Source organism: Rhinolophus ferrumequinum, chromosome 3, assembly GCF_004115265.2.
Source record: "Rhinolophus ferrumequinum isolate MPI-CBG mRhiFer1 chromosome 3, mRhiFer1_v1.p, whole genome shotgun sequence".
NCBI classification, from domain to species: Eukaryota; Metazoa; Chordata; class Mammalia; order Chiroptera; family Rhinolophidae; genus Rhinolophus; species Rhinolophus ferrumequinum.
In genome coordinates this window covers 14,193,184-14,206,298 of record NC_046286.1, presented here as the reverse complement: position 1 = coordinate 14,206,298, position 13,115 = coordinate 14,193,184, and the positions used below count along the sequence as shown (strand labels likewise).

The window sequence follows — 13,115 nt, the reverse complement described above, 5'->3', positions numbered from 1 at the left end:
TCCTCAGTCTTTCCTTGACTTTCATGAACTTGTCACTTTTGAAAAGTACCAGGCAGTTTTTTAGTAGAATGTTCTTCTTTTTGAATTGGTCTGATGTTTTCTTATGATTAGAATGTGACTGTGCTTCTTTGGCAAAAATGCCACAGAAGTGATAGGTCTTTCTAAGTGTATCATATCAGAAGGTTCATGCTGTTGATATGTCTTATTTGTGATCTTAACCTTGACAACTTAGGTAAGGTGGTATATGCCAAATTTTTCCACTATAATAAAATTGGGTTTGTTTTTTTTCCATTTTTGTTGTTAATAAGTATCTTGGGAGAGAGATTAGGTTGGTGCAAAAGTAATTGTGGTTTAAAAAGTTAATAGCAAAAACTGCAATTACTTTTTATACCTACCTAATATTTTGTGACTATACAAATATTCTTTTTCTCTGAAAATTTTTGTCTATAAATTTTAACATTCATCAATGTATTTTGTCTGAGACAGTTTTTACTGTGGTATTTGCCTAACAGTGGTTCTCTGTTTCCTTCTTTCCTTTTGTATTTTTTATTCTAGTCATCCTGAAAGGAATAGGATGCTTTATCACCATTTCTTAATTCAGTTTTTAATGTATATATGTATAGACTCATGTATATTTAGGATCATTATGCAGTAATATCATTATTTATTTTTGCTCAGGTTGTACCAGCATTGCCCGTTAGGAAATCTTTTTTGTCCTTTCCCCATTTTCCTCTCAGGTTTTGTTCCTGTGTCAGGTATATGTCAGGGATATCAGTCCTTTGCTTGTGGTATATATTGATAATCTATTCTTGTAGTGTGTCAGTTAACTTTGGACTTGTTTTTGTGGGCTATTTTGGGCATACAAGTATTTTTATTTCAACATAGTCAAATGCATCAATCATTTATTGCCTTTGGATTTTAAATCATAGTTAGACTTTTCCTTATAACAAGTTTAAAGAGGAATTCATCCATGTTGCTTTCTAGTACTTGTATGAGTTTTGTTTTTAAACATTTAGATCCCTAATCCATGTGTAGATTATTCTTGTTATTGTGTGAGATATGCATTTAATCTTTTCCCAAATGACCACCCAGTTATATTATCGCCATTTATTTAAAAGTCTATACTTTCCCTAATGATCTGAGTTGACTCCTTTATCATATACTAATAAGTCATTGGGGTATATTTCTGATTTGTATTCTATACCAATGGTTTATTTATCTCTGCATGTGCTAACACGACATTTTTAATTATATAGATTTCATAGTATATTTTAAAGATTGTTACAGCTAGCCTCACCTTGTAATTTTTCTTTCTGATTGTGTTCCTGGCCATGCTTGTATGTGAATGTTGTTTTTCCATGTGAATGTTAGTATTAAATTTTGTAGGTCATAAACTAGCTTGTAGGAATTTTTATTGAGATTGCATAAATTTATAAATTTAGAAAGAACTGCATCTTTAGAATGTTGACTCAATCTAAGAATAGGGAATGTCTTTACATTTTTTCAATACTACTTTTGTGTCTTTCATGAGTGTTTTAACATGTTTATTCTAGAGGCTTCATATATTTCTTGCTAGATTTATTCCTAAGTGTAATCTTCTTTGTTGCTGTTACAAATGGGCTTTCTCTTTTAATTACATCTGAAATTTACTGAAAACATCAGAAATTTACTGAAATACATAAATCTACAGATTCAAGAAGCTGAGCAAACTCCAGGGCAAACCCAAAGAAATACATGTTCGCACTGCTGAGCACTTAAGACATAATATAAATCTAAAAGCAGCCAGATTTATTACCATAGGAGAACAGTGATTTGAAAGAGAACAGAATTTTCATTAGGAACCGTGGAGATTGAAAGGAAATGGCACAAGAATTTTAAAGTACTGAATATAGAGTTCTCAGTCGCAGTTTTTTTCTTGAATTTCATGTTCACGTGGCCTTTTTTCCTTTTCTTTGTGTCTCCATGTGCCCACGCCACACCCCCGCCCCAAGAACATCAGGTATTTACTATTTAGTGTTATTGTGATCATATGTATTAAAGCTCTAAATGCTATTAATGTCATACTGCAGTGTGGCAGCTTTTCCTTTAAAGAGTCATGTCTTTTAAAAGAATAAAAGGAAGTACAGACAATCTTTGACATTGAGCCACATATTTAACATTTTCCATTCTGATCAATTGTTACAGATCTGAGTTTACATTTAAATAATTTCCTTCAGTCTGAAGAATTCTAACCTTTTTCTTTTTTGTAGCCCAAGGGTGCCACTGATGAATTCTCTGAAGTTTCTTTTTTTAAGTAATCTAAACCCATCTTTTCTCACTTTTATTCTTGAAGTATATCTTTTCTGTATGAGGACTTCTAGTTGATAATCTCTTCCTTTTAGCTGTTCCATTATGCCACTCCAATATTCATATTAGTTTCTGATGTCAGATCAGATGTTACTCACTTGTTCCCCTGTATAACGTGTTGCCTTTCTCTGCCTGATTTCAAGATTTTCTCTTTAGAATTGGTCTCAGCAGATTGATGTGTCTGGGACTGATTTTCTTCATGCTTACCTTGCTTGCAAGTTTGTTGTTTTTGTTGGATCTGTAAACTAATATTTTCCACCAATTACCAGAAATTTTCAGCCATTAATTATTTTCTGTGTTTTTCATTCTGGGATTTCAGTTACATGTGTTTTGGACCATTTGTTATTGTTTCAAAATCTTACGGTCTCTAAATTTTTCTACAAACTTCATTTCCCTCTGTTTTGTTTGACTTTGGTAGTTTCTTATTGATATTTTTAAGATTCTTCTGGAATCTTTAATCTGCTAATTGAGTCCATCTAGTGTATTTTTTCATTTAACTAAGTATTTTCTGTTATACTATTTGAAAATGTATCTCATTGGGTTGAAATACCCCTTTTTGAATTATGGAACATTTGACCATTTTTATATTGTTCTTCAATTTCAAATATAGAAGTTGGAACTGTATTTGATGATGACCGTTACAATAGTATAAACAAGAAATAGCCTGTTTTATAGTGAAAGAACCTCTCATTACAATGTGTGCTTACCTCTCCTTACCCATGCAATATTTGGATAATAGTTTTCATCTCTATATGTGAGATTGACCTTGTCCAGATGTCAATATGTGTCAAGTCGAATGAGAGACCTTGCTAGAGAAAGGTCTTGCTTGTTTTCTTTTTGTCACGTCCAGACATGTATCAGAGTGAATTCTTGAAAGGAAAGGAAGGATAACCGATAAATGGTTAAAAAGAAGTTGGTCCTTTATTACCATCGCATATTATGCAGCCATTACGAATTGCATGCATGTGTTTTATAGTCTCCATGTTCCTTTTGTAATACTCTATTCCTTAAGACCAATTGTTTCCTTTACTTCTTTTTTCCATGTTTATTGAGATATAATTGGCATAATGTTGTGTAAGCTTCAGGTGTACAGCAAGGTGATTTGATACAGGTTTATATTGTGAAGTGATTACCACAGTAAGGTTGGTTAACATATCAATTACCTCACATATTTAACATTTCTGTGTGTGTGTGTGGGAGATGAGAACATTTAATATCTATACTCTTAGCAACTTCCACATGTGTAATACACTACTGTTATCTATATTCACCATTCCTCAGAACTGATTCATCATATAATTGGAAATTTATCCCCCTGAACCACATTCTTCCATTTCTATCTCCGCCTCCCCCGCCCAGCCTTTGGAAATCACCAGTCTACTCTGTCTCTATGAGTTCGTTTGTTTTCAGAACCTGCATATAGGATATCATACAGTACATGTGTTTCTCTGAGTTATTTCAGTTAACATAGTGTTCTCAAGGTTTATCCATGTTGTTGCAAATGGCAAGAATTGCTTCTTTTTAGTGTCTGATAATAATCTGTCTCACACACACACACACACACACATTTTTTTTTTATCCAGTCATCCTTGATCTACTCTTAGGTTGTTTCTATGTCGTGGCTTAGTGTAGATAATGTTTTAATATACATGATGGTACAGATTACTCTTTTCATGATACCAACTTCATTTTTTTTGGATATATAGGCATACCTTGGCAATATTGTAGGTTCAGTTCCAGAGCACAACCACAATAAAGTAAATATCACAATAAAGCAAGTCACACAAATTTTTTGGTTTTCCATTGCATATAAAAGTTATGTTTACACTATATTGTAGCCTGTTACAATAGCATTACGTCTTAAGAAAACAATGCATATACTTTGATGAAAAAATGATTTATGGCCAAAACATATTAATCATTATCTGACCCTTCAACAAGTTGTAGTCGAAGATCACATATCATCATAACAAATATAATAATAACGAAAAGGTTTGAAATATTGCAGGAATTACCAAAATGTGGCACTGAGACATGAAGTTATTATAGCCAATGCTGTTGGACAAATGGTGCCCATAGACTTGCTTGACGCAGGGTTGCCACAAATCTTCAATTTGTAAAAAATGCAACATCTACGAGGCACAATAAAGTGAAATGCCACAAAACGAGGTATGCCTGTATATCCAAAAGTGAAATGGTGGGTCATAGGGTAGTTCTATTTTTAACTTTCTGAGGAATCTCCATGCTGTTTTCCATAATGGCTGCACAAATTTACTTTACTACTAACAGCTCACAAGAGTTCCTTTTTCTCCACGTCCCTTGCCAGCACTTTTTATCTCATGTCTTTTTGATAATAGCCATTCTCACAGGTGTAGGGTGATATCTCATTGAGTTTTTGATTTGCATTTCCCTGATGATGAGGGATGTTGAACATCTTTTCATGTACCTGTGTCCATTTGTATATCTTTGGAAAAAGGTCTGTTTAGGTCCTTTTCCATTTTTTAAGTTTACCAACACTTTCATGTATATTTTATTTCAATATTATTAAATCTCAGTGAGGAAAGAAGAGAAGACATTATTACTCCTAATTTGAATGTGGAAGTGAAGAAAGAAGATTTCCCCAAAGTCCCAAGCTTATTAAGTGCTTGGGTTGGAACCAAAATTGAGGCTTTCTGACCCCCATCCTTGCAATTGTTTTTTTATTATTCCTTTTTTTTTTTTTTTTATGCTTTAGAGTTGTATGAGATCCCTGTATATTTTGGATATTAATCCCTTATCAGATGTACGGTTTGCTAATATTTTCCCTCATTCCATAGGTTGCCTTTTCATTTTATTGATTGTTTTGGTGTACAACAACTTTTTAATGTGATATAGTCTTAGTTGTTTTTGCTTTTGTTACTTATGCTTTTAGTATCATATGCAAAAATCATTGCCAGTATGAATTGTCAAGGAGCTTTTATCCTATTTTCTTCTAGGAATTTTAGTTTCAGGTCTTACATTTAACTCTTTAACCATTTTGAGCTAATTCTGTGAGTGATATAGATACAGAGTCCAGTTTCACTCTGTTGCATGTGAATATTCAATTTTCTACACCATTTATTGAAGAGATTGTCTTTTCCCCACTAAGCATTCTTGTCTCTTTGTGAAACATTAGTTGACCATATATACATGGGTATATATTGGACATTTTTATTCTGTTTCACTGGTCTATGGGCCTGTTTTTATGTCAATACCATATGGTTTTGACTACTATAGCTTTGTAGTATAATTTGAAATAAGGAAGTGTGATTTTCAAGCATTGATCTTCTTTCTCAAGATTGCTCTGGCTATTCAGCACCTTCTGTGATTCCATATGAATTTTAGCATTCCATGTGATTCCAAAGAATTTTCTATTTGTGTAAAAAGTTTCATTGGAATTTTGATAGGGATTACACTGAATCTATAGATGGCTTTTGGTAATATGGACATTTTAACAATATTAATTCTCCTGTTCCATGGACACAGGATATCTTTCCATGTATTTGTGTCATCTTCAGTTTCTTTCATCAATGTCTTAAAATTTTCAGTGTAATGATACTCACCTTCTTGGTTTGATTACTCCCAAGTATTTTATTTTTTTGATACTTCTTTAAATGTGATTGTATTGTTTGTTTCTCTTTCAGATAGTTCATTGATGGTATGTAGAAATGGGATTGATTTTTGTATGTTGACTTTGTATTGTACAACTTTACTAAATTTGTTTTGTAGTTTTAACAGTTTTTTTGTTGGCATCTTTAAGTTTTCTACATATAACATAATGTCATCTGCAGAGACAATTTTACATCTTCCTTTATAATTTGGGTACGTTTAATTTCTTTTTCTTGCCTAATTTTTCTGGGTAGGACTTCTAGTACTATGTTGAATAAGTGGTGAGAAAGGGCACACCCTTGTCTTGTTCCTGATCTTAGATGAAAAGCTTTCAATCTTTTATTGTTGAATATTATATTAGATAGTGCTTTGTCACATATGGAGTTTATTACACTGAGGTATATACCTTCTACACATAATTTATTGAGGGCTTTTATCATGAAAGTGTCTTGAATTCTGTGAAATGTTTTTTTCTGCATGTTATGATGATCATACAATTTTTATCCTTCTATTAATATCAGGTTTATTGAGTTGCCCATATTGAACCACCCATGCATCCCAAGAATAAATTCCACTTGATCATAGTGTACAGTCCTTTTCACGTGCTGTTGAATTTGGTTTGCTGGTACTTTGTTGAGAATTTTTGCATCTATATTCATTAGATATGTTGGCCTGTTATTTTCTTGTCGTGTCCTTATCTAAATTTGGTATCAGTGTACACTGGCCTCATAAAATGAGTTTGGTGTTCCCTCCTTTTTAGTTTTTTGGGCAAGTTTTAGAAGGAGTGCCATTAATTCTTCTTTAAATGGTTGGTAGAATTCACCAATGAAACTGATTGATCCTAAGCTTTTCTTTGGGGGGTGGTTTGCTTCAACTTCTTAGTCATTATTGTCGTTCAGATTTTCTATCTTCATTATTCAGTCTTAGTAGGTTGTATGTTTCTAGTAATTTATTCATTTCATCTAGGTTATCCAATTTGTTTTCATGTAATAGTTCCTCGTATACTTTTACAATGGTTTGTATTTTTGTGATGTGAGTTGTAATGTTTCTTACTTCTTTTAGAATTTTGTTTACTTGAGTCCTCTCTTTTTTCTTGGTTAGTTTAGCTCCAGGTTGTTCAGTTTGTTTACCTATTCAAAACAATCTTAGTTTCATTGATTTTTTTTTCTTTCTCTTGAGTTTTTAGTGTCTGTTTCATTTATTTTTGTTCTAACCTTTATTATTTCTTTCCTTCTGCTCTCTTTGGACTTAGTTTGTTCTTTTCCAATTGCTTATAGTGTAAAGTTAGGTTGTTTGAGGCATTTTTTATTAATGTAGGTATTTATTGTTATAAACTTCCCTCTTAGAACTATTTCTCCTGTATCCCAAAAGTTTGGTATGTTGTGATTTTGTTTCTGTTTGTATACTTTCTGTCTTCCCTTTTGATTTTCTTCTTTGACCCACTGGTTATTTGGAAGAGGGCTGTTTAATTTTCACTATTTGTGAATTTTCCAGTTTTCCTCCTGTTACTGATTTCCAGTTCCATATCACTGGGGTCAGAAAAAATAGTTGATGTGATTTCAGTCCTAGACAGGAGTGTTTTTTGCCAAATTCCTGTGCCAGCAGGACTACTTGCTGACTGCCTCTGGAAGGGCCCGGAGCCCAGTCACAGGGCCCTTTCAGAATCTACAGATGGACCATGTTTGGCTACTTTACCTCCAGGGGCTTCTGGGTCATGGCCGAGACGGGTGGACATTTAGGGGATCATTTTAGCAACAGCTGCATATTATTTTATTTGGGAAATAATACAGTAAGACTGGCAATTAGACTAAATCTCTAAGTTTTCCTTACGTCTTTTCTTTTGTTTTTCATTTTTTTGACCTGTCATTCCCACTTGAGACCTGTGTCCTCTTATCCTATCCCTGATTCCTACCAAGTATATCAGCCGGGCCTACCCTCCGTTCCACGTGATGTCACCTGACTCTCCTCTCTTCCACCTGTTAGGTGGTGACTGTCTTAGGCCCCAGTTAACTCTTCTCCACTGGTTCTGCATGATTAAGAATATGTTAAAGAATGAAAATACATACAGGCATCCCCTGCTTTTCGACAGTTCACGTTACGTCACTTCACTATTGTGACCTCCCTTTAGACCTGTTTTCTCTAACTGAAAGAAATCTGAAGAGGATTTTCGCTTTTACAAAAATGGGCAAAAAGGGAAAAATAGTGTCCAGGGTTGGTTTTGCAGTGAACTGTTATAGAGGCAGCAACACCCTGAGCAGGGAGGGTGGCACCGCCAAGCTCCTTCTGGGGAACTACACTCAGCATCAGTGAATGTGTTGCTTTGTGATGCTGTTCATAATATTTTCATCCTTTCAAGTTCCAAAACTGTCATAAGTGCTAATGACTATGTAGCTACTTTCATTTTCTACTCATTCAAAGTAAAATATCAGAAGAATCTCCATTTCACACGTAGAATAAAATTCTCATTCCATTTTAAAATTATATCGGATTTTCCCCGTATTAATTTACCAGGCAAGTAGTAAGTTGTTCAATGTCTTGTACTATGTTTTCATATCAGAACCATTTTTCAGTGTTATTCCAATAATCTTTAATTGTGAAATTAATAATAAATTTATATATATGAAGAATGAGTGCTGAAACCTCCCGTCTGGATTAGCGCGCACTGAGTTGTCCATCGCCTCCTTTTCCTCTCTGACTTCTAATGCCTTTTAATTTGGCAGTTAATCTCCCGGTAGCAGGAGCTTATGCTAGGTACTGTTCAATCCTAATCACCACTTCTGTGAGGCGTCACTTATGCCACCTCAGTAATAGTTTATGAGTATGTTTTAAAATAGTAATAAAGTTTCCTGTACAGAACTTCAATTATAAGGGTTATCAAAATAGGACAACCTAATATAATTTGTGATTGCATAAAATAAAGGAAGTGGAGGTACCATGGGGACCTCATGAATCACAGATTGGAAACAGTCTTCTACCTAACTAAACATTCAGACTTTGTACTAAGTCACAGCATGGGAATGTAACTCAGCAAACCGGAACACACTCAGTGTTTATATGAATGGGATAAAGGAGTTCACAAATACCATCTGGGGAAAAAAATTTTGTCCGGTGTTTTATTTGGGGGGAAGGGGACAGTCCTAATGTGGAGTAAATGAAGTACTACATATTTGGCATAAACAGACTGAAAACTCCCTTTTTGGAATAGAAATACGTGTCCACATACAGAGTGGTTCAAAATATACAAATACTGTGTGTCACTAAAAACTGATTACTTTTATTCGTTTCTACTTATAACTTTCATATGAATGTACTGTGGAAAATTAACTAATTGTTTGGGGACAGCACTTATTTCTGATTGATTGCTCTTAAAATTGTCTGTTTAATTAATCTTATATTCACTCATATATTACTGCCTCATGCCTCAAGAAATACTATTTTATCTCTTCTTTAAAAAAGTAAAGTTTGTGTTCCTGTTAACAGATAGACACACAGTTTTAATACGTTACACAAAATGGGCATATGCTAAGTAGCGTGCCTCTCACTACATTTTCCCTACCAATTACCCTGGGTAGTTTGCTACTGCATAAACTAGAAGACCAACCAGGAGCGAATTTCTAGTTCTTTTTCCCACTCTTAGTGTGTCTTTTTTTGTTTTCTGTAATCTATATCTTACTAATAGTCAATTATTCAACTCTTCAAGGTAAGAGAAGCTCAGAGTGCAAATTATTTACAGTTCTGGTAAGTTATAAATAGTGTCTCAGGTTACTTGGTTTTCTTAGCAGAGGTATAAAACAGTATCTTCCCATTTTTCTTTTCTAAGTTTTTTCCATCTTCCAGTTGCTTTTATTATTTAGGACATTGAAAATCTGAGGGGTGGGAGGTACAATTCACAGCAATCCTTACATTAGACTTCTTACCCGGAATTGGGGGCATCCCCATTCTTTTCCTCTTGTTTTAATTAAAATTTATTGAGGTAAAATGGTCAACAAAACTACACAGGTTTCAAGTATACAATTCTATAATACATCTTCTATATATCACATTTATGTTCACCACCGAGAGTCAGTTCTCCTTCCATCACCATATATTTGATCCCCTTTACCCTCTTCTACCAGCCTCCCTCCCCTCCTACCCTCTGGAAACCATTGAAGTGTTATCTGTGTCTATGAGTTTTTCTTTCTTTATTTGTTTGTCTTGTTCCTTTGTTGCTCTCAGTTTTATATCCCACCTATCAGTGAAGTCATACGATTTTTGACTTTTTCTGTTCGACTTATTTCACTTAGCATAATAATCTCAAGATCCACCCATGTTGTTGTAACTGGTAGTATTTCATATTTTCTTATGGCAGAATAGTATTCCACTATGTATATATACCACAACTTCTTTGTCAAGGGACACTTTGTCTATTGAAGGACACTTCGGTTGTTTCCATGATTTGGTCACTGTAAATAAAGCTGCAATGAACATTGCACATATATCTTTACAGATAAATGTTTTCAGGTTTTTTGGGTAGATACGCAGGAGAGGGATTGCTGGGTTATATGATAATTCTATTCTTAATTTTTTGAGGAACCGCCGTACTGTTTTCCATAGTGGCTGTACCAATTCATATTCCCACTAATAGTATATGAGAGTTCCTTTTTCTCCACAGCCTTTCCAACACTTGTTGTTACTTGTTGATGACAGCCAATCTAACAGGTATGAGGTAGTATCTCATTGTGGTTTTGATTTGCATTTCCTTAATAGCTGGTGAAGTTGAGCATTTTTAGATATATCTGTTGGCCATTTGTATGTCTTATTGGGGGACGTTTCTGTTCACATCCTTTGCCCATTTTTTAATTGGATTGTTTGTCTTTTTGTTGTTGAGTTGTATGAGTTCCTTATATATTTTGGATATTAGCCCCTTATAGGAGGCATTGTTTGTAAAGAGGTTGGTTCCCTCTTTGTTTTGTTGATTGTTTCTTTTGCTGTGGAGAAGTTTTTTAGTTTGATATAGTCCCATTCATTTACTTTAGCTTTTATTTCTCTTGTCTTTGAGGTCGAATTCATAAAATCCTCTTTGAACCCACAGTCCGTAAGTTTAAGTACCTATTGCTTTCTTCTATGCAGTTTATTGTTTCAGGTCTTATGTTTAGATCTTTGATCCAGTTTGAGTTAATTTTGGCACATAGTCACCCCAGTAAATTTTAATTAAAAGAATAAGATTGCTTTGTTTGTCTTATGTTTACTAGGAACTTAATATTTTTAATTTTTTTTCCATTTAAAAGATAATGTATTAACTCTTTTTTACTAATTAACTTTGGTATTTTCTATCATGTTGGGTATAAAATAAAGCTACTGCCTTTTCATTTAAATCAGAGATCGGGTAGTGATATACTTACTATTTTCAAATGTCTCACTTGTGGAAATAAAGAAAATACTGGAGTTCAGTTCTTTTTTTCCCATAACATACCTAATTTTTTGTTCTCTTTTTATGCCAGTCAGGAAATGAAAGTTCCTTGTAAGTAACAAAGAAATTATTCATCTGTGTCAGTATTACAGATTGAATGGCTACTCTCCAAAAGAGGGAATGATGATTACTAATTTTTTTTATTTACACTTGAGTTTTAAAACCAATTGTTTCTTTGTTTTAACTAAGTCTTTATGCTTGAATAATAAGCCACTTAGTAATCATTAATAACTGAAACTATGTTTGGACTTCAGAATGAATTTGAATGATGTTGTCAGGAATAGAATTCCTATTTTTAAATGTCAGATAAATTGCACAGAGTTTGCATTCATGCCAAGAAACCAAGGTTAGCCATAGGCATACATGAAATCACCTCTGATCAAGACATGTGGATTTCCATTTGGAGTATAAACAATGTTTCTTAAATATACTGGAGAAAAGAGATGAAATAGAAGCTTGCAACTAGATTTTCATGGTCATCAAATTTCAAACTGAGGAATGTATATGTAATTCTGTCGGTTTCTGGAGGCATTGAAAATTTTAGAAAGTGACATAGTGAGGAAAGTAGATAGAATAATAATCTGGCTAATTTATGAGGTATGGTCAAATAATATGGTGAATGTTTAAATAAAAAAAAATTGTTCAGTAAAAGACACATTGCCATTAATCCTCCTCAAAATACCCCCTTCTCTTGCTTTGAACACACTTATCCCATCCTTCTTGCCACTCTCTGAAGAAGTTCTGGAAGTCCTCTTTCATGAGTGTCTTTAGTTGTGCTGTCGTGGCTGCCTCGATGTCCAGAATCATTTTGATTTTGGGGACGAGCCAGAAGTTGCACGGTGCCAGATTTGGTGAATAAGGTGGATGAGGACACACTGTTGTGTTTTATTTGACAGAAATTGCCATACCAGGAGCTTTTCCATTGTGCTCAACAAATATGATGAATGCCTCTGTCGATTGCCATCCAACGGAAAGGCAGGGGTCTTCAATATGGAAAGTAGGCGCGTTGAACCTTAGTCACAGTGTGTGACAAGTTTCAACTTGTTCGGTGCAGTCAGTCAGGTGTGAGCTACAGTTGAGAGAAGGTGTGTTGTAAAGTGTGCTGTAAAGCATCCTCCATCATGACAACGCTCCGTATCACACATCGCTTCTGGTATACAGCAATTTCTGTCAAATAAAAACATTACGCTGTTTCCTCATCCGCCTTATTCATCGGATCTGCCACCATGTGACTTCAGGCTCTTCCCCAAAGTCAAAATGACCATTAAAGGCAAATGTTTTTAATTGGTTCAGGACATCAAGGCAGCCATGACAGCGCAACTAAAGACACTCATGAAAGAGTATTTCCAGAACTGCTTCAGAAAGTGGCAAGAATGATGGGATAAATGTGTTTGAAGCAAGGGGGAATAGTTTGACGGGGATTAATGGCAATGTGTCTTTTACTGTAATAATTTTTTTATTTATTTAAACATTCACCATATTGTTTGATCACACCTTGTATACACCATGTTTCCCTGAAAATAAGATCTAGCCAGACCATCAGCTCTAATGCATCTTTTGGAGCAAAAATTAATATAAGACCCGGTCTTATTTTAATATAGTATAAGACTGGGTCTTGTATAATATGATATAATATAATATAATATTAATATAATGTAGTATGATACCTGTCTAATATAATATAATACTGGGT

The 13,115-nt window shown here is 34.1% G+C and overlaps 1 protein-coding gene across 1 annotated transcript in view; it reads left to right on the top strand.

Moving 5' to 3' along the window:
• SUPT3H (SPT3 homolog, SAGA and STAGA complex component) overlaps positions 1–13,115 on the top strand; it is a 443,570-nt gene that overhangs the window by 212,825 nt on the left and 217,630 nt on the right.